Below are 24,547 nucleotides of genomic sequence, written 5' to 3'. Positions count from 1 at the left end.
GAGCTTAGAAATGCAAATCTGAAGTTCAAGGGAATGGTCTGTGCTAAAGACAAAAAGTCAAGAGTCATTAATCCATGGTCCCTGGTGTTACAGGAGTGGATGCCACTGCCGTGGGTGTGTGTGTGTGAAGAATAGGCAAGGGCAAGGAGACAATCCTGGAGGAAAACCAGAGTATGAAAGGACCTAATGTGGAGAAAAAAAGCCAAAGATGGGGTAGGAGAGAGAATGAATAGAGACAGAAGGTGATGAAGTGATCGCCACATAAAGAAAGGCAAGTGTTTCAAATGGAGTTTGATAAATATTTTGAATTCTGTGAAGAATCTGTTGCAGTAGTAATTGATAAGCATCCATTACATTTTGCAACTACAGGGCCTCAGAGACCAACACAAGAACAATTTTCTGAATGAAGGATGGAGAAGCCAGATTGCAATGGATTCACCAGAGGGAAAGGCAGTGGTAACATCAGGGTGGGTGACAATCAAGAAGTTGGGATTGTGAACAGAGATAGATGAGGGCAAGCTTTCTTTCCCTCTTCCTCTTTTCCTCTTCTTTTCTCTTCTTTTTCTTTTCTCTCTTTCCTCCTCCTACTTGTTCTCTCTTTTCCTGAGAAATGTCTTTTAGGATAAAATAAAGGAAGAGGTGTTATTCCAAAGAGATGCTGTGTTTGGGGGTTGCTACTACAAACATCTGCTTTTGGGGACAATTCCTTCATAGTCATTTTTCTCATCTATATTATGTTTCCAGGAGCACTGAGCTGTAGAAAACCAGCCTCTATGTTAATAGCCCTTTGTCCTAGAGCAAGATTGTGCTGTATTTACAGAGAAGACTATGTGGAGTGAAGCCAGCCGCTCGAAATTCAAAGAATACTGAAATTGACAATCACTCAGTAAAATTAATTTCTTTCAGTTCAGTGTGTAAAAGTGTAGTACCTATCACAGTATTTTGAATTATTGTCTTTATTTAGTCCACTTGATAGATCAAACAGTACTTTTTTTTTTTTAAGATTTTATTTATCTATTTGACAGAGAGAGATCACAAGTAGGCAGAGAGGCAGGCAGAGAGACAGAGGAGGAAGCAGTCTCCCTGCTGAGCAGAGAGCCTGATGCGGGACTCGATCCCAGGACCCTGAGATCATGACCTGAGCTGAAGGCAGCGGCTTAACCCACTGAGCCACCCAGGCGGCCCTCAAACAGTACTTTTAAAGGTACTCAGTAAGGATTTATTTTGTACAAAGTTGAAAGTGTCCTGGGTAATTTTATGACAATTATGTAACACACTTGAATCTCTCCTCAGGTTTCTTACCTATGTAAAAAGAAATGAAATGCATAAAGGGCTTTGAATCCATATGGTTCTTATATTTGGGAAACTTAAAACTTCTTTCAGGTATTACCTTAGTAATCCTCACAGATTTTTAGGTTATATTTTTTTTCTGAATTCCCTATCATCACTTCAGGTGGAAAGTAAGATATGTGTCATTATGACAAATTTTGCCTCTATCCCAGGAAACCTAGCTTTTACATACAGTTTTGGCAGACCACATGGTTTTCTAAGTCCACTAAAATCAACCACTCTGTAACTGCTTTTTTCCTCACAGCCTCTATTTTTTTCACAGGTGAGAAAATGTCTATGTACAGCTTTGTGGAATTTTAGGGCAGAGAGCAGTCTTCAAGATTAGGACTGTTTGTTGCTGGTAACCAAACAGGAGAGTCATTTCTGATAACAGAAGGGGTGTCTTTGAATCCAGGAAGTTCCTGTCACTTATCTCTCGTCTCTGCTTTGTTCTTCTTTGTCCAGTTCCGCTTCCTCTGGATCCTGGTCAGTAACGTAGAAGACATGCCACGACATGAACCCTGCTCAACAACTTGAAATACTGACTCCCTCTCTCTCTACCACAGTTACAAAGCCTGGGGAAGAGACACAGACTGATGCTCACTCACGGTCCAACCAACTGTGGGCCAGAAATAATCACACTGTCTAAGATGGCTTTCAGGAGTATGCCCCTGTCGTGTGGGGTGGGGTGGGAGTTAGTTAGGGGGATGGTTATAGGCTCAGTAGGTATTCCAAAATGTGCCCATCAGAAAAGCTATTCCCACTATGCCCACACCCCCTGCCACAAACACACCATTTTATAGGCAAGGAAACAAGGCTAGGTTACAAAGTGAGAATTCCCAACCCAGTGTTATTTTGGTATGTGACTTAACCTTCTTGACAGTAGAAGTATTGGGACTAGATGCAAACACCAGCTTGCTTCTGTCTGTATCATTCTGAAATCCCCCTGTCCCCTTGCCCTTATTTTCCCATTAATTTCTCTCAAATAAATTGGAGAAAATGCTACATGTAAGTTAGAGAGATGATTTCTCAAAAGATCTAACCCTAGTAATATATTGATTTATCCATTCATTTTTATGCTCAACAAGCACGTTTTCCATACAAGAGGGAGGAGTTATCTCTAGATCATGAGGACAAAAGAACAAAACACATGACCTCTGCTTTCCTGAAATAAATTTTCTAAATAATTGAGAAAATAGATCTGCATATGAACAAAATAGAGAACACATGCAAATAGATAATCATGTAAGCCAAACTGCTTACAAATCACTGAAGAAACAGAAAATAAGGACAAAGGACAGAAATCTTCAGTTCAGGCCAATTTTAAACAGATCTTGAAGAAGATAGCAATCATACCTCAGAGGTGGCCACATTTATGTCCCACAAGTTAAATCAGGTTTATTTCCGTTATGTTGGGCCAGTGTAGTACTTAAAAAAACAAACCAAACCAAACCAAAACAAAAAACAAAACTCTTAAACTGTAATACCTTTTCATGGGACCAGCTCTTTTCAGGTTAGCTGCACTCTGTACTCCTGCTTATATTTTATTCCATCCATTGAGGGAAAAAATGGGCAAATCCTTTATGCTTGGGAGACTAGTATATACAAAGGCAAAGAGAGGTGATCCATGGATATGTGCCCATAAAATGTAATGTTAATAGAACCTGGCCCACATGAAGCTAAGAGACTACGGGACTATCAGCGGAATTCTATGGATGAAAATGCATAGTTTCGGAAGGACCTGGTGACAGAGGCCCTTAAGGACTAGGGTTAAAGAATTTAGATTTTTTTTCTTCCCATTCTCGGGTCTGTCATTCTAAGTTCTTGAGTTATCCGAGTGATTTGAGAAAAGGTACTTGACTATTGTCTAATGGTTAAACTGGAAGACAAAGGTATGAGCTCAAAACCTTTTCCGTCATCTAGGTAGGAAATAACAGTTTGGGCCAAAGTGGTCGTTCTGACAATAGAAAGCCGGAAAGGAGAAGTAGCAGGTAAGAGAAAATGCAATTAGACAAGAACAACACAGGAAAAAGAAGTTAAGAGGCTGCAGTTTCCGCGGAGGGGAAGAAAATTGGAGAGCAATGGCAGTGTGTAACATTCTGTAACAAAGGTGATGAAATAAATAAAAGCTGGTTTTCATATTAGCACACAGCAGCTCTCCGTGCTGCTCATGGGTCCCTTTCCTGCCAGCACAGTCACTCATGGCTCCAGCTACTTGACTCTGCTGCTTGTCAAGAAAAGAACAGGCAGCTGCATGGGGTCTTCTGTATTTTATTCATTACAGCTCCTTTTATTTGTTGTTTTAATGTATTTAATTTGCTAAATGATTACAGATGTTTTATATTACAATGCTAATAAGAAAACTATGAAAAGATGCCCAGCTTCTTTTAAGTCTGGTAGAAGTGGAAACATTTTTCCTTTTGCCTGTTCAAGTTTCAGTTGATCCTTTTTGAAAATGCTGACTGAAAATGGAGGGTCCCTACTGATTTTAAGTAGCGGGAAAGAGGAACAAATTTCAAGTGACCTTTTGAAGAAATCTTTACAGATTCTGCTTTGGGAAAGTTCGAGACGTTGAGAATTCGAAGGCCCCATTAAGACGATCACAAAATGCATTACTACTCTTTTCTGGGATCTTCATTACTATTTGAGAATGTTAAATGTACGAGAAATGCTTATAACACGCCAGCATCACTTGGTGTTAGTAGTTGTTGGTGTGTGTGAACATCTGAGACCCAGCTTTTGTGGGTGGCTTTTGTGGGCAGTACACTTCACGTTGAACAAAGGGAAACAGTCTCCCCAAGAACTGTATTTATGTGTGATTCATATACGTGGATTAGAACACTTAGGGAAAAACTTAACAAAGAAAAGCAACTTTCCCTGCGGGCTTCATGATTTACACAAATTAAATTTGTCACTGTTAAGACAGATAGGGCAGGCTCACTTAACGATCGTGCACCCCCAACCCTGGGCTGCATTGAAGCTTATGAGATAGCCACAGGTAACTACGGTAGATTTTCTTTGAACTCGTCCTCTAATTGGAGCCCTGTCACAGCAGAAAGCAGCTGAAATTTAATTAAGGGACAGGAAACTCCCAAGTCTAATTTTGTCCTGGAGCTGCTCTGTGGGTTGTCTCTAAGGCCTTCAACAGCTGTTGAGTGAAGGTTTTGGCGCAGATGCTGATGGCTGCCTGGTGAGGCGACTCCCAGTCACGATATGGCCGGGGGTGGCTCATTTCAAGGTCAGCTAAGTCCATCTCCATGGACCCTGTGATACACTGGTAGACTCCTGCTTGCTTTGATGCAGGTTTTGAGGGCACCTTCAAATAGGGGCCCAATTTAGTTATGATAGAAGTCAAGTACTTTAACAAAGAACTCAATTTTTCTTTCTGCTCTTCCAGTTGAAAATTCTCTAGTTGTTTTTGGTACTAAATACCCCCAAATTATCAGGTCATCTGAACCCAATGGGGAAAACTGAAATGCAATTAAGTGAGAAAATACATGTAGAAGATATCTTTGCAAAGAGTGAGGAAAATTTAAGATGTTATCAAAATACTCTTAACAAAAACAAACTTCTCAAGACACATTTAAAATTTCTGTAAGATTCATGCCAAGAGGATAGCAGAACTCCACTTCTTCTAATGGCTCCTTGGAGCAGGCCCAATGTGTTGTCTTAGATGGGGGCACGTCTTCCCGCTGTAGTGGGTTTCTTCCAACCACTCTCCCATGCCTGAGGAAGATCTTTTATCACCTGATTGGCTTAGATAATTATATATATATTTATATATATATATATATTTATATATCATAAATATATATATTATTTATTTATATATAAATTATATATAATTATATATATATACACACTATATATAGAATGCACCTGATTTTTAGCAATCCAGTATACTAATCTTCAGAGCAGTGTACTGTGTAAATATCATACCTACTGGGCAATGGCTCCAGGTCATAATAAAAACATTGTGTTAATCTTTTCATAACATGAAAAGCTTAATTTGCCATGAATAATGTCTACTTTGTCATATGATCTAGTATATTTATAACTGCTTGCAAGTTGAACTGGACTAAATTTTTGGAGTGGCTAAATTCCCAAAGGTTTAGTTCCAAATGAGAGAGTCATGTGGTGATCCAAGGCTGGGTCTTAGACTGAATGATGTCAGGACTACCCTTCAGGTATAAAGCAAAGATCTCCAGAGCTGCTCTTATTGGCTTGCCTTCATGAGTATATGTGCTGATGGACATCAAACAGAGCCACGGAGAAATTTGAGGTATCACCTCTAACATATAATAAGCCGCCAGACAACTGAAAGCCATATTTGGTGCCAGCACTGAACTCCTTCAACTGTGCCATTCATTGCAAAGTATAGGGGGGTAGGTGTTGAAATGGGAATAATTTTGACCAGATTGTGGGCAGAGGCTGAGCTTCATGCTGTATTGACATGGGTGACTTGCATTGCCCATGGATGTTCAACTTTTTTTTTTTGATGGAAAATATATTTGCATATGGAGTAGATATGATAGTCAATATCCCCAAATCACTTCTGACTTTCTCAACATGACTGACGTTTCTAAAAAACTGGACACTTGACTTCAAATAAAGAAACAGTGGGATAATTCACTCTTCTTCCAAATATGTTGTTTTGAGTAAATGCAGCTTAAGAATCTCTCTGACATATTGTTACCATGTTACTGTGTGCTGTAAATGCAACAGACTGGTTTAAGACCACGGCCTAACCGCAACCATGTATTTCCTTTGTTTTATATATTTAGGTCAGACGCTAAACATAGCTTTAACATATTTTCTTTGTGGTTTAATTTCCTTTGTGATTATTTCTTTTATTTAATGGGAGTGTAAAAATGTCCCAAGGAGTAGAAACAAATTGCAGCTCGTTTTTAACATAGGCATCGAGGGGTACTCTGTTAGTTTGCCTTTGGGTCAAACTTTCAGGATCATTTCGGGTTAAAAATGCAACAGTGAGACATTTACATTTTCTTAACAAAACATAGGGGCCTATATTCATGTGGCATTCTTTCTTACCCCCTTGGGCCTAAGTCTTATAACAAACAAGGAAGGAGAAAGTGTGGGCTCCACAGTGACTCTCAGTGTATCTCTGGTCTGCGCCTCCCCAGAGACGCCCGGGAGGCGCCTGCTCGTGGCACCACCCCGCCGCTCATAATGACTCCCCGGAGATGTGCAGGGATTCCTGGCCATGTAAGAAGGCAAGGCAGACTAAGTCATCAGGGCAGCACCCCAGGACCACCGTGAACTTCACAGCAGTGCAAAGGGGTGTGTGTCCATCTCCTAAGTGTTAAAGCTGCAAAGAGGTTTTTCATTACTGTCCAGCTTCTTAATGTGTTTGCTTCCGGAAGGTCATTCAGTTTATACCCTGATAGTGAACAGGTCTGTTTTAATGGTATTTGTAATTCTCCTTTCTCAGTAAAGGTGTTGAAATATTTGCTTCTTAAACAAGACAGAAGCTTTCTTTTTCTTTTCTTTCTTCCTTTCTTTTCTTTCTTTCTTTCTTTCTTTCTTTCTTTTTTTTAACACCTGTTTGTTTAGTGAGTAGCAGAAATATATGTTTTTTTATACTTTGGTCTTTATGAACATAATGTATTCATCAAATCCTAAAAGGCATCCTTAATAGAATATCCTTTGATTCTACCCAGGACTTAATATATTTAACACCTGGATAAATTTAGAGTTCTTTTGAACTAAATGAAATCACTGAGAATCTAACAGTTACCAGACAGCTGTTAATAGTTTTAACAACTACTTGCAGTTGCCCAGGGGGAAGAAAATGTGGTCCATTTCAGGTCCTTAAATAAAATACAGTGAAATACAATGGGCACAATAGTTTAACATTAATGAAGGGAGACCTGTTTATTTTAATAGGACTACAATTTCAATTGTTAAAAATTTTTTTCTTATATTTTTTAGTTCCTTGAAATAAAAAATATAAGAATCCTAGAAGAAATAGATCCATGGTAAAAAAATGAGTAATGGTTTTCTTCCTCTTCATATTCTCATTGTGGTTGAAGAATATATTTTGAAATGACACAGACACATGTACTTCTAAAAATATTTTTTATTTGAATCACAAAGTGCAATTTTCTTAAATTGTACTGAGAGTCAATATTATGTTAAATTAATAGCAAAAATAAATAGGCAGATAATTTTATTAACAGTCTCTGTCTTTTTCTAGGAAGATATATGATATTTGAGAAAAGGAAGACATAATTATTAAATGAATATTAGTCTAAAATATACAAAATTATTAAATAAAATCAGACTCTTTAAAATAGCTGATTTTTCATTTTAATATTAATAAAACTTTCCCAAATTCTTGTTTCTTTATCCAAGAAAGGTATAATTCACTGTACCACTTACCTAATTTGTGAAGATATATTTTATTATATGAACAAATAATTGCATATAAACATGATGACACAGATTTAATTCACAATGTTTAAGACTAACCATGCTGATTTTAATAAAAATATTTCCCTAATAAAATCTTACTACTAACCTTTTTTCATGAAACATGTGTTTCCACCACTTCCAAAGACCTGGTAATCGTTCATGCAAATGAAAAAAAAAGTGTATGTTTTCCATACATGCATAAGTTGTTCCACAAACATCTGGTAACGAAACTTTGAAAGCTGCTAGGTTCTGAGCCAGCCCAGGTGTTCACTACAACATCTCTAGAACTCGGCAATTGCCTGCAGTAATTTGTTGTAACTCGTATTGGCATTTTTACGGTTATGATGAGGCAAAGGGTGATGACATCATGTTCTAATGTTACGAAGGTGCTGTGAATTCGGTGTGAAAATTCCATCAATGAGTGATTGTTACTGAAATTGACTACATTGGTGGCCATCGCATTTTGCCAACTGAAACATCTGGGCACAAGTTAGTAGTGGCGCACCTTGTAAATAACTTAATTGAAATTAATTGCTAGAAGTTTGCAGCACCCTAGGTAGTTTGTAGTACCAGTTCTTACTCTACTGCAATGTTTTGCACTTGAGAATCTTGTATTCTCAGATTCTGTTTTAGCAGCTTGGGATGAAAGTGAAAAGTTTAGAAAATACACGATGAAACAGCAGAACCGCAAGGAAATTAACATTATACGTAGAGGAGAAAACATTGCTATCTGTATACCTACTTTCACCGATAAAGTATTTGTCTCACAGAAATAAGTTTCAAATTAATGTATAAAGCAGCTTTTAAAATTAGGGCAGTTGAGTGATTAGATATAGGTCTCTATTTCTCCAGAAAGAAACATCTAATATTTTGCCCATGTTGTAAATATTAAATGCTTATTGTGTTGCTACAAATGTGTAGGATCATTATATACTATAAAACCATATATTTGAAGAGACAGGCTGTTCTGTGGAAAAACTAGGAGACTGAATAGGAAATTTGGATCCTGTTGTTGCTATACATATTGTGAAGCATTTAGAGTAATTTTCTAAGTTATTCACAGCTTTATGCATCATAAATCCAAGGAAAGGTAACAGAACAATTACAAGGATATTGTAGTCAACAAAAATGAATTATTCCATAAAAACTGATGTCAATTTCTTGCTTTTTCCCTTAACTCCTCTTACCTTTGAATTTTTGCTTTCTAAAAAATGTTCTGCAAATATAAAGCTGTTTAAAGATCTTAAATGTTGACAATTTAAAATTCACATGAAAACCCAATTAGTAAACTGAAGTATACATTTGCCTTAAAAGTACCACAACTTATATATTACAATATAAACTTCCATAATGCCCTCAATATTGCAAAAACTTTTATAAAACCTTGGTTTAAAAAAATATCTATTGTTTTATTCTGGATGTCCAATATGAAGTTCTAATTAAATTTCTCTAGAGTTTAATGGGGGAAGTTTTTCTAACTAGTGTGATACTTATTATTTAAACAAAAAAGCATGTAACTTAAATTTTCTCTATCTGCCACCTGGGCTGCCTAGAAAGTTAAAGCGCTCTCTCTCTCTCTCTCTCTCTCTCTCTTTTTTTAATGAATCAGTCATTATCCTGAACCCAAACTTTCTGGTTCAACCAAATTGCTTTTTCTGCCCTTTTCCTTTTATATTTCTTGGCATTTGTGCTCTTATATTTGCTTTGATAATCAGTTTTATCTGTATTTTCTATGTAGATGAAAGTACATAGGTTTTAGAAAATAAATACTCTAGAACAGGACTATCAGTTGATACTCTTTCATATAAAATATTTACAATTCAAAAAAATCTATTCTTCTAAGAGCTGACGGTTATTTCAAATTTGAATTTTTTTCTTATAGCTCACTATAACAAAAGTTATATTTTATATAAGTGTTTTGCTTTTTGATACCAGAGACCCTTATGTTCACAAATGAGCTTTTGATATGACAATACAACCTAGCTATTCCCAAAAATCTTTGAATTCTTTTTTTGAACAGATAGAAAAAAAATTATCTCTATACTTGTTCATAAAAATAATCTTGGTGCTTTGTCATAATGGGCATATTGTTCAGGCAAAGTGAGTTCAGTGCACTATCCAAATGCAAGAAAGAATTCCATTTAATCTTTGCTTTTGTTAGGAACAAGCGTGGAGAGTATGGGCAAAGAAGCAGCTTTAACTTATGGTTTTAATCGTAAACATTTGAATCCCTGTAAGTTTCCCTGAGGTTAATATTTTAATGGTATCAGATCAAATTAAATAGAGAATATGTGGAAGGAATGGCAGGCAATTAACAGAGCCATACAAAATCAATGACAGTTGTTTTTTAATCAGATTTCCACTCAGCTGCTTTTCACTACAAATGAATGTATTTTACAAGAAAAATGTATAAATCTTTGGAATGATAGAGCTATATGATCTTGGGATTTATCTTTATGATTTAAGGAATAAAATAAGTCCCTGTCCTTAAGGATTTTGCTGTTAATAAAAACAGTTACATTTATTAAAGCTATAAAAGAGCCTGAAGTAGAAAAATGAGTCAGGGATTTTGCTAACGAGTTGCAGAAGGGACAAACTATTCGTGAAAGTTGTTAGGAGGCAGTCCCGAGCAGTGCTAGAAATAATGAACAGAATGTGATGGAAATACTGAAGGAGAAGGCGAGCTAAAAAGAGATCTTTCAACTGGAAATAAGTGAAGAATTTTAATTCTTGGATAAAAGTATTTTTATTGCCATATTCCACCATTGGTTTTTTTTAATACATTGTAGTAAGAGAATGATTTCAGTGCAAAGCAGATGCAGTGGCCCTGAGAAGGCCATAGAACATTGGGGGAGTAGGAAGATTAGGACGATGGTAACTGATTATTAAGATCTGTTCTTTCATTCAATTAGTTTAGAAGCACCTATAATCCTTCAGGTCCTCCACCTGGCTCTATGGCTGTGGAGGGCGGTGAGGCTCCGGCCTTAACCTGTACTTTGTGATCATTGTAACTATCCTAAGTTAGTGAAGTATGGTAGATTAGTTACATTTTATTTTAGAAGACAGGTAAGTACAGAGACAATAAAGCTGATTTAGTTTTAGATGTCAAGATAACAGTTATGCTCAGCAAAGAGGGGAGATGGGTAGAGAAAGGATACACGGAAGAGGCCTTTGAGATTCTGGTAGTTTGCTTCTTGATTTGTAGGTTGGTTCAATGAGTGGTTCCATATTCACTTTGTGAATATTCATTGAATACATGCTTAGGATTTTTGCACTTTCCTTAAGTATATATTAGTAAAAATTTACATGGAATTAAGGAGAAAAAAGAGAACTGTTTAATGCCTTCCTTTTCTTTTTTTAACCAAGCTTTCTTATCTCTTTACTGTTCAGCTTTCTTATCTGTTACTGCTCATTCCTCTCTAACATTCTAGGACACTTCCTATGATTGAGCTCTCTGTAAGATTGCTAATGACAGAATCACCATCTCTGAAGGCCACTCTTCAATCTTTACCTCCTGTGCTGGCTCTGGTCCTTTTGACTTTCTATTTTTTCTCTAAATTAGAATAGTTCAAAAAAAATTTTGGGGGGGCACCTGGGTGGCTCAGTGGGTTGGGGCCTCTGCCTTGGGCTCAGGTCATGATCTCAGGGTCCTGGGATGGAGCCCCACATCGGGCTCTCTGCTCAGTGGGGAGCCTGCTTCCTCCTCTCTCTCTCTGCCTGCCTCTCTGCCTACTTGTGATCTCTGTCAAATAAATAAATAAAATCTTAAAAAAAAAAATTTTTTTTTCCTGATTTGGCTTCCCTGTTTCTTTTTCTAATCATTAAATTGTTACCTCTTAGCCCCCTTCACTAGATTTTCTTCTAGTCATTCCTTAAATATTAATGTTCTTCTGTTTTCTCAACATTTTCTCCGTGCTCTACCTTCTTCCAGGGGAATTTGATTCAGAGATTTTGTGCTTTTTTGGTTGTTGTTCTGTTCTGTTTGTCTTTGTTTTAACTACAGTTTATTGATAATGCTCAAATCCTTATTTCCACCTCCAAAACTTGTTATCTAGTTCCATATTTTAGATTGTCTACTTAGCATTTCCACCTGGTTTTAAGTAGCCCAAACTAAGTAAGTTTCAAAGTGAAATTATTGTCTATAAACTCCAGAAGTCTGCTTTTCCTCCTTTATTTCCTGTCTCAATTAGCAGTTCATCTTTAATCCAGTCATCCAAGGTTGTATTTCTGAATAATTCTTTATTTCGTCCCTTCTCTCCTTCAACTCTCACATGAATAAACCACCATGTTTGTTATTAGTACCAATTAAATATTTCTCAAATTGAACCTCTCTTCTCAATTCCATTGAAATAGGTATAGTCTAGACCCTCATTATCTTTTCTGCCCCCAGAATATTTTTATATCCACATAAGTAGGTTCCCCGCCTAAGGTGTGAATATCCTTCTTACCTGTATTTCACATTGCTGCTGGAGTCATCATACCAGTATACAGCACCATTCAAAGGGCACTTCCTGCTGGCATGGTACAGGGCACAGCTGGCTAACTCCTCTTTTAACATGTTTCTTTTGAGATGCAAAAGACAGTTAATCTCAGCAACAGCACAGGAACCTATGGAAGAGTACCATTCACCTGACATAACATTCAAGAGATTTCCTCGGTTATAGTGGAAGTGGTGCCGTATTTTAAAAAAGAACATCTCCTATGTATTTTAAATAAGAACATCTCCTGTGTATTTTAAATAAAATTCAGGAGAACCTGATTTCTATAAACTAACAGAAGAAAGATCAGAGGGCAAATCTGTAAATTGAGACAAAGAGAGGTAATTTAAAAAAAAAAAAAAAAGGACAAAATTTCCAAGTAGTTGAATTAGAAAAAGGGGATTCAATTAATTAAAAATGCAATGGGATTTTACAAGATCTTAATAAGAAATGAAGCAACATTACAGGAAATAAAATTAGTATTTAGAAAACAAATATAGAGGGGCACGTGGGTGGCTCAGTCAGTTAAGCATCTATCTTTGGCTCAGGTCATGATCCCAGGGTCCTGGGATTGAGTACCACCCCCCATGCCTGCTCAGTAGGGAGCCGGCTTTTCTCTTTCCTCCCTACTCACGCTCTCTCTAGTTATCTCTCTCTCTCTCTCATAAATAAATAAGATATTTAAAAAACAAAACAAACAAATATAGAGACCAAGGCATAGGAGAGAAGATGATAGGTCTATATATTTTCTATTATAAACGAGAGTTTAAAGACAAATCTTGCATATAAATCTTTGCATGTTATTTCCTTATTCCTTAGAACAAATTTCTAATTGTAGAAATACTCGGTTATAAGGTACGAATTTTAAAAAAGTTCTAAATTATCTTTTTTAAAAAGATTTAATTTATTTATTTTAGTCAGAGAGAGAGCACAAGTGGAAGGGGCAGAGGGAGAGAGAATCAAGCAGACTCCTTGCTGATTGTAGTGCCAATGTGGGGCCTGATCCCACACCACTAAATTCAGGAACTGAACTGAAACCAAGAGTCAGACACTGAACTGACTGCGCCACCCAGGGGTCCCCCAAATTATTTTTTGAAATGATTAGATTATTTTATCAACAGTGACTGCAAAACAAACTGCCTCATGCCCAAGCTCATACAACTATTATAGGTCTTTGCCATGCTGTTTTAAATCCCATTAATGATTGTCTTTAATCTTAGAAAATATTTTGTATTAGACATTTCTTAATGTTTTGATGTTTGCATTACTTTTGCATCAGTGATTCCAACAAACATTTAAATTTAATGCAATGTTGAACTGCCATTGATGCTCATTTCAATTCTTTTTTATTATAATTTCTTCTCTCTTTTATCATTTATTTTGATGCATTTCCCATTGGACAGAAGCATCTCTTTCAAAATGTTTTCGTTCAGAAAATTCAAACAGTAAAATTTCTGAGCCCCTGCATATGTGAGTATGCCTTTCTGTTGACTGGTATGTAAAGAACAATTTAGCTGAGTTTAGAATTTGGGGTAATGAAATGTTGTCTCAAAAGGAGGATACATTGTTTTCTCCCTTTCAGTGTTATGGTCAAACCCAAGGCCAATCTGATTTTATTCCTTTTTAGGCAACCTTTGTTAATTGGCTGCTTTGTCATAGAATATTTTCTTTTATCTTTGAAATTTAACATTTTTATCCTAATTTGTCCATTTTTTAATTAATTTAGCCTGGTCCAGTTATTGAACTATTTCCATTACAAATGTACATATTTCTTCAGCTTTGGAAAGTTTATCCATTTATATTACAGTATCAGTTAAATTGAGAAGAGCACAGATCAATATTTACTCATAAAATGGATTGGGGGGGTGTGATGGGTAAAAAAATGTATTGGGCCCAGAAGTTTTTTGTGTTATTTCCAATTAATAAGCAATAGGTAATTTCCATGTGATAAATTTAAATTTTCAGAAGACAAGAAAAGATAGAAATGTTCTCAGTTTATTTTATAATGCAAATATAATCTTAGTAGTAGAACCAAAGATACCATAATATGATATTGCAGAAAATTTTTATAAAAATAATACCAAAAAATTCAAGTAAATTAAATAATTTTAAAGTTGACAGTATGTCACAAAATACACCAAAATGAGTTAGGCATTTTTTCCCCCCAAATAAAGCTTAATGTTACAAAACCCATTCATATAAATTATCACATTAAAAGAAATTAGATGTTCATTGCAACAATGTTGATCTTCTTAAATTGGACTGGATAGTAGTTCACTTAGCATTACTTCTTTACCCTTTTATAGCAGAGGAGAAGCCACAGACTACCAATAAGAAGCACTGACATGAGGTTTATAGGGCACAAGAGAAGGAAAGGTCATTACTCTCTGGAGGCAGTTGCAAAAAACATGAGATCTATACTGGCTTTTTCAAGAATTCTTGAAAACCACCTGCTGTGGTGTTATAGGCTGAAATCTTTACTTTTGAACTACCTGATCCTGTGTCTCCTGTTCTTCTAAGAGTTGCATAAGCCCACAATTCCTATATTAAACTCTGTAGGTGGATTACACAGAGTGCCTTCAGTGTTCCGGGTTGACCCCTGATTGATATAATAGATAAAATTCAAAATCCAATGCTTAATCAAACTTATATAATGTGTATTATATAATATGTCAAACTTAACAATATGTAGGAAGTATATAAAGAAATTAATAGAACTTTTTGTAGAGAGATAAATTTTGAATAAATGGAAAGTCATACCTAATTCTTGGATGTTGAAGATTCAATATTATGAAGATATCAAGTGCCTTCAAGTGAACTCATATATCTAATATGATTTAAGTGAAAATTCTCATCAGAATGTTTTTTAAACTTGATAAAAATTTCATAAAGCTTTCTTCAAAAAATCATGAACAAGATTAAATTATTTTTATTTATTTATTTATTTTAAAGATTTTATTTATTTATTTGACAGAGAGAAAGAGCACAAGCAGGCAGAGTGACAGGCAGAGGGAGAGGGAGAAGCAGGCTGCTCACTGAGCAGGGAGCAGGACTTGGGGTTTGATCCCAGGACTCTGGGATCATGACTTGAGCTGAAGGCAGACATTTCAATGACTAAGCCACCCCGGTGCCCCAAGATTAAATTATTTATGAGAAAAGAACAATGCATAGATAATTGGCCTAGTGGCTATTAAAACAAATGATAAAATTACAATAATTAAAAATGCAATACGGTGCCACCATGTCACGATAGACATAATCAATAGAAACAGAATAAAAAACACATAAGTAAAACCTTGTATACATAGGAATTTAATAATAACAAAACTGTATCTAACTGTATTGTTGTCTCTTCCACCAGATTAGTGAATTCTACTGCTCATGTTTCAATTTTTTGACCAACAAACCACTCCAATCTTTACTCCCTCATCAGTTTCTTGGAGCTTGATGTTTTGGTTGCCTAGAATAAATTGTTTACAATTCCTTTCATCCAAATAAATGGCTTTTTAAAAATGGTCCTTGTTCCCAGGCTTAAGATATATTTGAAACTGAAAACTTAATATTAAGATACCCATACCACCTAGGGTGACTTACTGACCCAACACAATCAAAATCCTATCAAAATCCCAACAGTTTTTTTTAAGAATTAGAAAAAAAAAATCTTAAAATTCATATGAAATTTCAAGGGACCCTGAATAACCAAAACAAAAGGAAGAACAAATTTGGTTGTTTCATACTTCCTGATTCAAAACTTACTACAAAGCCATGGTAGTAAAAACAGCGTAGGGGCACTTGGGTGGCTCAGGTATTAAGTGTCTGCCTTTGGCTCCAGTCATGATTCCAGGGTCCTGAGATTGAGCCTCAGGTCCGGCTCTCTGCTCAGCGGGGAGCCTGCTTCTCCCTCTCCTCCTGCTGTATCCCCTGCTTGTGTTCTCTCTGTCAAATAAATAAATAAAATCTTAAAAAAAAAAGTGTAGTATTGGCATAAAAACAGATATATAGACACATGGAATAGAATAAAAATTTCAGAATTAAACCTTCACTTATATTGCCAAATGATTTTTCACAAGGGTGACATGACCATTTAATGGGGGAAATGACAGTCTTTTCCACAAATGGTGTTGGGAAAACTGGCACGACACATACAGAAACAATGGAGTTGGACTTTTATCTTACATCATATACAAAAATGAACTCAGAATGGATCAAAAACCTACATGTGAAGAATTAAATAGGATAAAGCCCTTAGAAGAAAACATAGGAGAAAGTCTTCATGACACTGGATGTGTCAATGATTTCTTGACTATGACAGTAAAAGCACAGGCAACAAAAGAAAAAAAAAATAGATGAACTGGACTACATAAAACAGTGTGTACACTACATAATACTCCTGTGCATCAAAAGACATGATCCATAGAGTGAAAAGGTAACTTACAGAATGGGAGATAGTATTTGCAAATCATATATGTCACAAGGGGTTAATATTTAGGATGTATAAAGAACAACAGCTCAACAACAAAAAGCTCCAAAGAACCCGGTATATCAATGGGCAAGAGTCAAGTTATTTTTCCAAGGAAGGGATACACATGACCAATAAACACACAAGGAGATGCTCAAAATAACTAATCAGTAGTAAAATGCAAATTAAATCCTCATGAGCTACTACCTCACACCCATTAAGGTGGCTACTATCAAACAAAAAAACAAACAGAAAATAAGTGTTTGCAAAAATGTGTAGAAATTCTAACACTTTTGCTCTCTGAGAATGTAAAGTGGTACAGTTACTATGAAAAACAGTATGGAGGGACACCTGCGTGGCTCAGTTGGTTAGGCGGCTGCCTTCGGCTCAGGGCGTGAGCCCAGAGTCCTGGGACCGAGTACCACCATCAGGCTCCCTGCTCAGCGAGGAGCCTGCTTCTCCATCTGCCTGCTCTGCCTGCTGCTTCCTATGCTTGTCCTCTCTCTCTCTCTCTGACAAAAAGAAAATAAAATCTTAAAAAGAAAAGAAAAGAAAAACAGTATGGAGTGTCCTCAAAAAATTAAAAATAGAAGTATCATATCATCCAGCAATTCCACTTCTGGGTCTATATCCAAAAGAATGGAAAGCACTTCTTTTTTTTTTTTTTTTTAAAGATTTTATTTATTTATTTGACAGAGAGAGATCACAAGCAGGCAGAGAGGCAGGCAGAGAGAAAGGAGGAAGCAGGCTCCCCGCTGAGCAGAGAGCACGACGCGGGGCTCGATCCCAGGACCCTGGGATCATGACCTGAGCCGAAGGCAGCGGCTTAACCCACTGAGCCACCCAGGCGCCCCTGGAAAGCACTTCTTGATGAGGTATTTCTATATCCATGTTCACAACACTATTAATCACAATAGCCAGAAGGTAGAAACAACCCAAGTGTCCACTGACAGATGAACTGATAAAATGTGGAATATACATTCAATAGACTATTATTCAGCCTTAAAAAAGAAAGGAGGTTTTGAAACATATGAAAACATGGGTAAACCTTTATTTAGAACATGTTATGTGAAATAAGCCAGTTACAAAGAAACAAATACTTGATTCCACTTCTATGAGTTAGTTACCTAGAGTGGCCAGATTTGGCCAGATGGGGAATGGTAATTTCTAGGTTTTGTGCAGAGGAGGTAATGGAAGTTTCTTGTTTAATTAGTACAAAGTTTCAGTATTCTAAGATGAAAACAGATCTAGAGATAAATTATGGTGATGGTTGCACAACAATGTGAATGTATGTAATGCTACTGAATGGTACACTCAAAAATGGTTACGTTAATAAATTTTATGTGTACTTCATCACAATTAATTATATGCATATACAAATATATATTGGAGAGCTATCTATAAAAAGGGAGACCAGAGATGTTTAATTCTCTTATGCTTTCTGATCTTTAGATAATAATTATAATCTCATTTCCTGGTACCTCCCTTTTTTCCCCCTTTAGCAGAATGCCAGCCAATATTATGACCTTTCCCACTGCCAGAAGTCTTGGAACTAGCTGAGTTTTCCATTCCATGCTTGTTTTCTAACAAGCCTGGGTGCTCAGTGTGCTTCTTAAACTAGATACCATCCTTCCCCTCATATGGCTTACATTCTAGTTGGGGTTATTTAAGCAGCAAAAGGGGCAAGCATAACAAAATGTTGTGTGATGGTGTCAATTTCTAAAAAGTTCACCTGAAACTGTGGTGGTTCCTACAGTAACTTAGTACATGGAGGTGACAAAGTAAAATGATGTTAAGAATAGCATAAAGACACTGGGTGGCTTAGTTGGTTAAGTGCTTGCCTCCAGCTCAGGTCACGATCCCAGGGTCCTGCGATCAAGTCCTGTATCAGGCTCCCTCAGTGGGAAGCCTGCTTCTCCCTCTGCCTGCAGCTCCCCCTGGCTCTGTGTGTGTGTGTGTGTGTGTGTGTGTGTAATAAAATCTTTAAAAAAAAAAATAGCTTAGTGCCTTGCAGCTCTAATTTGACCATACATACACTAAGAAATACCAGGTACAACATTCCATCAAGATAAAAGGCTCATTTTTGTCTTAAATTATATAGGCATGAGAGCAGGGTGGAGAGGATATGATTAACATGTGAAACACTCCTTTGTGGTTGGCATGCAAAAAAAAATTTAAGCTGTAGGGTCCCAAGTATGGACAAGAGCTATTTGATTAGCAAGTGTTTCAAGGGATCAAGAGTGAAAGATAGGAATATAAAACTCAAGTGTGGGAAATTTACTACTAGGATTTTTTTAGTGGCTAAGAAACAAGCCCATGCCACTTATGATGTCATTTATTTGATTTGAGTAGAAAAACTAACAGATGAAATCAAAGCAACTACAAAACTTCCTGTACCATTGATTGAAAAATTTGTAACAGAAGCAGATGCTTCAACTGGAAAAGTTTCTTTCACAGCTTCATCTCTGGATTTTGTAACTGTTAGCCAAGGTGGGCAAAATTATTACAATGTATTTGGACAAATGAGACTCCACCATAGGCTTTTCCAGTTAATACATTAAAAAATTAAAAATATTAAAGGAAGTCATATTTAGTTCTCTTTGTATCTTCATCAAGATTATTATTACTTTATAGAACTTTAAATGTTCTATCATATTTTTTATTAGAAAGAAAAAAATGCCCAGAACATGACTGCATCAGTGAAAGGTTGCAATTCTTTCCTTTTTATTAAGCACAACCACCATTTGGTAAAATTAGGGTATTCTTAAATTTTTAGCAACAATAAAGTTTAACAAACCTTATTTTCGTTGGTGGTGGGAGAACACCTTGAAGTTCCTCCCGTGTAACGCAATGATATAATGTAAGTCTGTTATGTTCATCTTGAGTGCTCAATAAACTCCTCTTAAAATTTCACATTCAAAAAATTCAGAACCGTTTAAAGATTTTATTTATTCATTTATTTATTTGACAGAGAGAGAGAGAGAGAGTGCAAGGAGGGGCAACATCCGAGGGAGAGGGAGAAGCAGGCTCCTCTCTGAACAGGGAGTGCCATGCAGGGCTTGATGCCCGGACCCTGGGATCATGACCTGAGCTGAAGGCAGAGGCTTAATTGACTGAGCCACCATGCACTCCTAGCTTTATAAAGATTTTAACTAGGACAGTCTATTTAATATTTTTGGTTACTATCAATTTATTTCTCAAACCTGCTTTTCCTGGGTCCTGTATTTCACTGAATAAAGTTGTCATCCTCCCACTTTAGCTCAAAAACTCAAACTTTTGTTTTGACTTCTTTTTCTTTTTACCCCACGCACATTTACTTAGTTTTTACTCATACCAATTTTACATTTACAGACCCCTTTTTTTCCCAAGATTTTATTTATTTATTTTGACAGACAGAGATCACAAGTAGGCAGAGGGGCAGGCAGAGAGAGAGAGAGAGGAGGAAGCAGGCTCCCCGCTGAGCAGAGAGCCCAACGTGACCTTTGTCATGACCTGAGCCGAAGGCAGAGTCTTAACCCACTGAGCCACCCAGGTGCCCCATATTTACAGACCCTCTTGCTTGCCTCATTTTCAATCTCAAATTATGCAGGAGTATTGAAATCGCCTTCTAACTCGACTCCCTACCTTTGGATTCTTACTTATCTCATCTATCCTACACAATACTGTCAGATCAATTTTCTTAGTACACAGAGCAAATGTTGATTTTCTGGTCCCACAATTTTCCATTATCAGCTTAGTTTTTGAAGCATCCCATCCTGATATTTAATACTCTGAAGGACCTATTCACAAAATAGTTCTCTAGCATTATTTCTACTACTACCTTTTGCATTCTCTGACTTCCTAGGTCCTTTAACCCACCCTATCCATAATGTTTCCTTTATCTAGGATGTGCTTTTATCACTTTCAATATGTCTAAGAATTTTGCCTCAGTTGCAAGATTCAGCTCAGATTCTGAACCTTCCCAAAAGCTTTCAGATCTCCATCTTCTCAATTTTCATAACACTTTGTATGTATCTTCTACTTTGTATAAGTTTGATCATGTTTTTAATTTTTCATTTACACTTTCATCCCTTGATAGAGTTCAAGCTCCTTTTGAGCAGGCTTTATAGGTGCTTTACTTTGTTATATCCCACACTCCAATTGTTCAGTAAGTGCTCACTGAATTATTTAATTAATTGAAAACCCTTGAGATTTCACATGTGAGATGTGTGAAGGAAGGAAGTTTATTCACCTTTGAATAACATTATGCATTTGTAAGTCTAAAGAGGAGAATTGAGTTTAGTAATTCCGAAACTATTGTTGTAAATTTGAAACACAGAGTTTACGAGAAACTTATTAAAAGTAATTACCTTATATCTCATGTGGTGATTGATTAATTTCTCAATGTTAAGAATTCCTTGTAGGGGGGAGAGATACAACAAATCTAACAAAACAACTTCCATAATTTATTCTCTTGCCTGTGTTCTGTTTCTGATGATTTGACATTGGCTGTTCCAAAGGAAACATCCAACATAGGAGGTAGTAGAGCCGATTACTGCACACTGCCCTCTGGTGAGCCACAAGGGTAATCTTGAGGGGAAAATTGAGGGTTGAGAGTATAACTCACTCTCCATGTCCAGGATGCCAGCTGGTGCCAAAGAATGATGTCATATTTTGTGATGTGATCACTTCTCTCAATTGTGCTCTCCTGAGTCTACCAATTCTTTCCATGTAGGTCATCAAACGGCCATCAGCTGGTAAAACTTTCCTCCTCACTTAGCCAAAAATGGATTCAGAATAGTTGTAATGAGTTTTACTAAAACAAGAATTAAAAAAAAAAATTACTATTACTTCCACCACGACATTTCCCTGCATCTTCAAATATCGCCAAAGCATTGAATGAAAATAATGATTAAAAATATTCTCCTTAGTTTGTGAGGAAAATGGATTCTTGGTAATTGCTATGCTAACTTATTCTACATTCTCATTAACAAGTCCTATTTTATAGAGAAAAATATAGAGCTTTCTCATTGTTAAAGAGAAGGCCAAAAACCAAATAACCAACATAACAGCATTAGAAGTACTGCTTGACTTCGAAGGACCACAAGCATATCTGGCTTTTGACCATATTAAAACTTCCATGTTGCTGGGTGATACTCATTTATTCATCACCCCCTGACCAAATACCATTCATGACAAAAGGGGTAATTTAAAGTTTCAGAACAGACATAGAAATGCTCAAAAATCATATTCTAGGAAGGATACAAGTAACCCAGTGGCCAATGAGGTGTTTCATTGGCTTCTGCAAGCAGCTGTATTTACTGTTTGTATGCCATGATGTTTGTTATTTTCTTATCCTATTCATGACTTTGGGAAACTACATTTTGTATGAGTGATACCAGTAATGGGTAATCTTCAAATAAGTGGAAATTTCCTTTCTGAAGAAGATAGGAAGACTTGCAGAAACATAGAACAAGTGCCATCTTGTTTTATGGCATGTGAATGTTGTTTAAAAAAGAAAATTCCCTTTAATAAAAATTTTGACTCTTCAAACTCCAAGAAACTGACTTTGTTTTAGAAGCCTGTTCTACCCTTCTAAAATAAAAGTGCCATTTTTCCTTATGTTCTTTATTATGTAGTTTAAATTTAAATTATACTTGAACTAAAATTCTTTTTTGACTCTCAGTCTTTTAATTTCCTGAGGCTGTTTACCCATGCAAAGTCAGTAAACTAGTTTTTACTTATTGTTAACTTATTTTCTTTCAAGTAAAAAAAAAATTCTGTGGGAGGTTTTACACCGGTTTCTGTTGAGTTGTTGCCTAAATGTGGGTAAAGGGATTCCTGAATTCAAAGAGAAGTTTAAATACAATAGCATGAAAGCTCCTTTAACCTCCAAAATTTTATGTTTCCAATGATATCATACACTGGTGAACAATTGTTTTAAGACTTTAAATATTAATTATCTATATATTATATGTATTTAAAACCAATCTTTGTGCCATTGTATATTATGTAACTGAAAATTACCATGAGGAGAAACAATAAAAATATAATTTGTTTTTCAGCACAGAAATGTTACTTAGTCTTACCAGTAATAATTACCAACTCGATCTGTAGTAATCATTTAATCAAATAGGATATATCCTGTATTTTGCATTGCAGTAAATCTACTTTCTTTAAAATAAATATTTGTAAATCAAGTAGGGAAAGTGATAACATTACATATAAATCAATACAATCTTAGAAACTTCCTTTTTCTTATATCTATGTTTTTTTCACAGATACCAACCAAAAAGTGAAAGACAACCACCATGGACATAGAATTTAAAAGACTTATTTAAAAAGACTTTGATTATTTGTGTATTTATGATGTTGATACCTTTTCTTCATGTAGGATTTTCTGATTTAATTAATTAATTAGTTAATTAATTTTTGAGAAAGAGTGTGTGTGTGCATGGCGGGGAGAGGCAGATAGAGAATCTCCCCTCATGGGGCTGGTGGGGATTCATCTCATGACACTGAGATCACAATGCAAGCCAAAGTCAAAAGTCAGATGCTTGGGCGCCTGGGTGGCTCAGTGGTTTAAGCCTATGCCTTCTACTCAGGTCATGATCTCAGGGTCCTGGGATCGAGCCCCACATTGGGCTCTCTGCTCAGCGGGGAGCCTGGCTTCCCCTTCCTCTGTGCCTGCCTCTCTGCCTACTTGTGGTCTTTCTCTCTCTCTGTCCAATAAATAAATAAAATCTTAAAAAAACAAAAAAAAAAGAAAAGAAAAAAAAAAGAGTCAGACGTTTCACTCACTGAGCCACTCAAGCACCCCAGGACTTTTCAGTTTTAAAAAAGATTAATCAACTTGATTTTTTAGAGCAGTTTTAGGATCATAGCAAAGTTGAGAGGAATATATGGAGTTCCCATATCTCCTTGTCTCCACACATGCCCAACCTCTCTCCTATCAGTATCTCATACCAGAGTGGTATATTTGTTCTAAACAGTAAACCTACATTGACACATCATTATACTCAAAGCCCATAGTTTACATTAGTCACTCTTGGTGTTATAAATTTTATGTGTTTTGACAAATATATAATGACACGTATCCACCATTATAGTAACATACAGAGTATACTTATTTATCTACTCACCTTCTAAAAAACATCATGGTTAGGGCACCTGGGTAGCTCAGTTGGTTAAGCGACTGCCTTCAGCTCAGGTCATGATCCTGGAGTCCTGGGATCAAGTCCCACATCAGGTTCCCAGCTCCATGGGGAGTCTCCTTCTCCCTCTGACCTCTCCTTTCATGGTCTCTCTCTCTCTCTCTCTCAAATAAATAAATAAAATCTTTTAAAAAAAAGATTTAAAAAATCATGGTTAATTCCAAGTTTTAGCAATTATCAATAAAGTTGCTATAAACATCTGTATACAAGTTTTCTTGTGTGGACATAAGTTTTCACTTCACAACCAAGGAGTGTAGTTACTAGAATGTATGGTAAGAGTATGTTTAGTATTGTAAGAAACTTCCAAACTGTCTTCCAAAGTGGCTGTATTATTTTGCATTCCCACAGGCAATGAATGAGAGTTCCTCTTGCTCTACATCCTCACCAGCATTTGGTGTTGTCAGTGTTTTGGATTTTGGCTATTGTAATAGGCATGCAGTGATATCTTATTGTTTTGATTTGCAATACTCTAATGACATATGATGTTGAATATCCTTTCATTTCTTACTTGCCATTTGTACATCTTCTTTGGTGAGGTGTCATTAAACTTTTTAAATTGAGTTGCTCTTTTTCTTATTGTTGGGTTTTAATAGTTCTTTATATGTTTTGGATAGCGGTTCTTTATTAGATGTGTCCTCTGCAAATATTTTCTC

General features: G+C 36.2%; 1 long non-coding RNA gene across 1 annotated transcript; it reads right to left on the bottom strand.

Annotated features, from left to right (window-relative positions):
• Positions 1 to 17,178: 17,178 nt before the first annotated feature.
• LOC116593374 lies at positions 17,179 to 23,932 on the bottom strand. Its single transcript, XR_004286882.1, has 3 exons — positions 23,823 to 23,932; positions 21,051 to 21,496; positions 17,179 to 17,211 (listed from the first exon to the last, which is right to left on the bottom strand). It is a non-coding gene; the product is annotated as an uncharacterized LOC116593374 (long non-coding RNA).
• Between the last annotated feature and the right edge of the window lie 615 nt (positions 23,933 to 24,547).

This window comes from Mustela erminea, chromosome 6 (assembly GCF_009829155.1).
Source record: "Mustela erminea isolate mMusErm1 chromosome 6, mMusErm1.Pri, whole genome shotgun sequence".
Classification (NCBI taxonomy): domain Eukaryota; kingdom Metazoa; phylum Chordata; class Mammalia; order Carnivora; family Mustelidae; genus Mustela; species Mustela erminea.
This window is presented reverse-complemented; position numbering and strand designations above follow the sequence as displayed.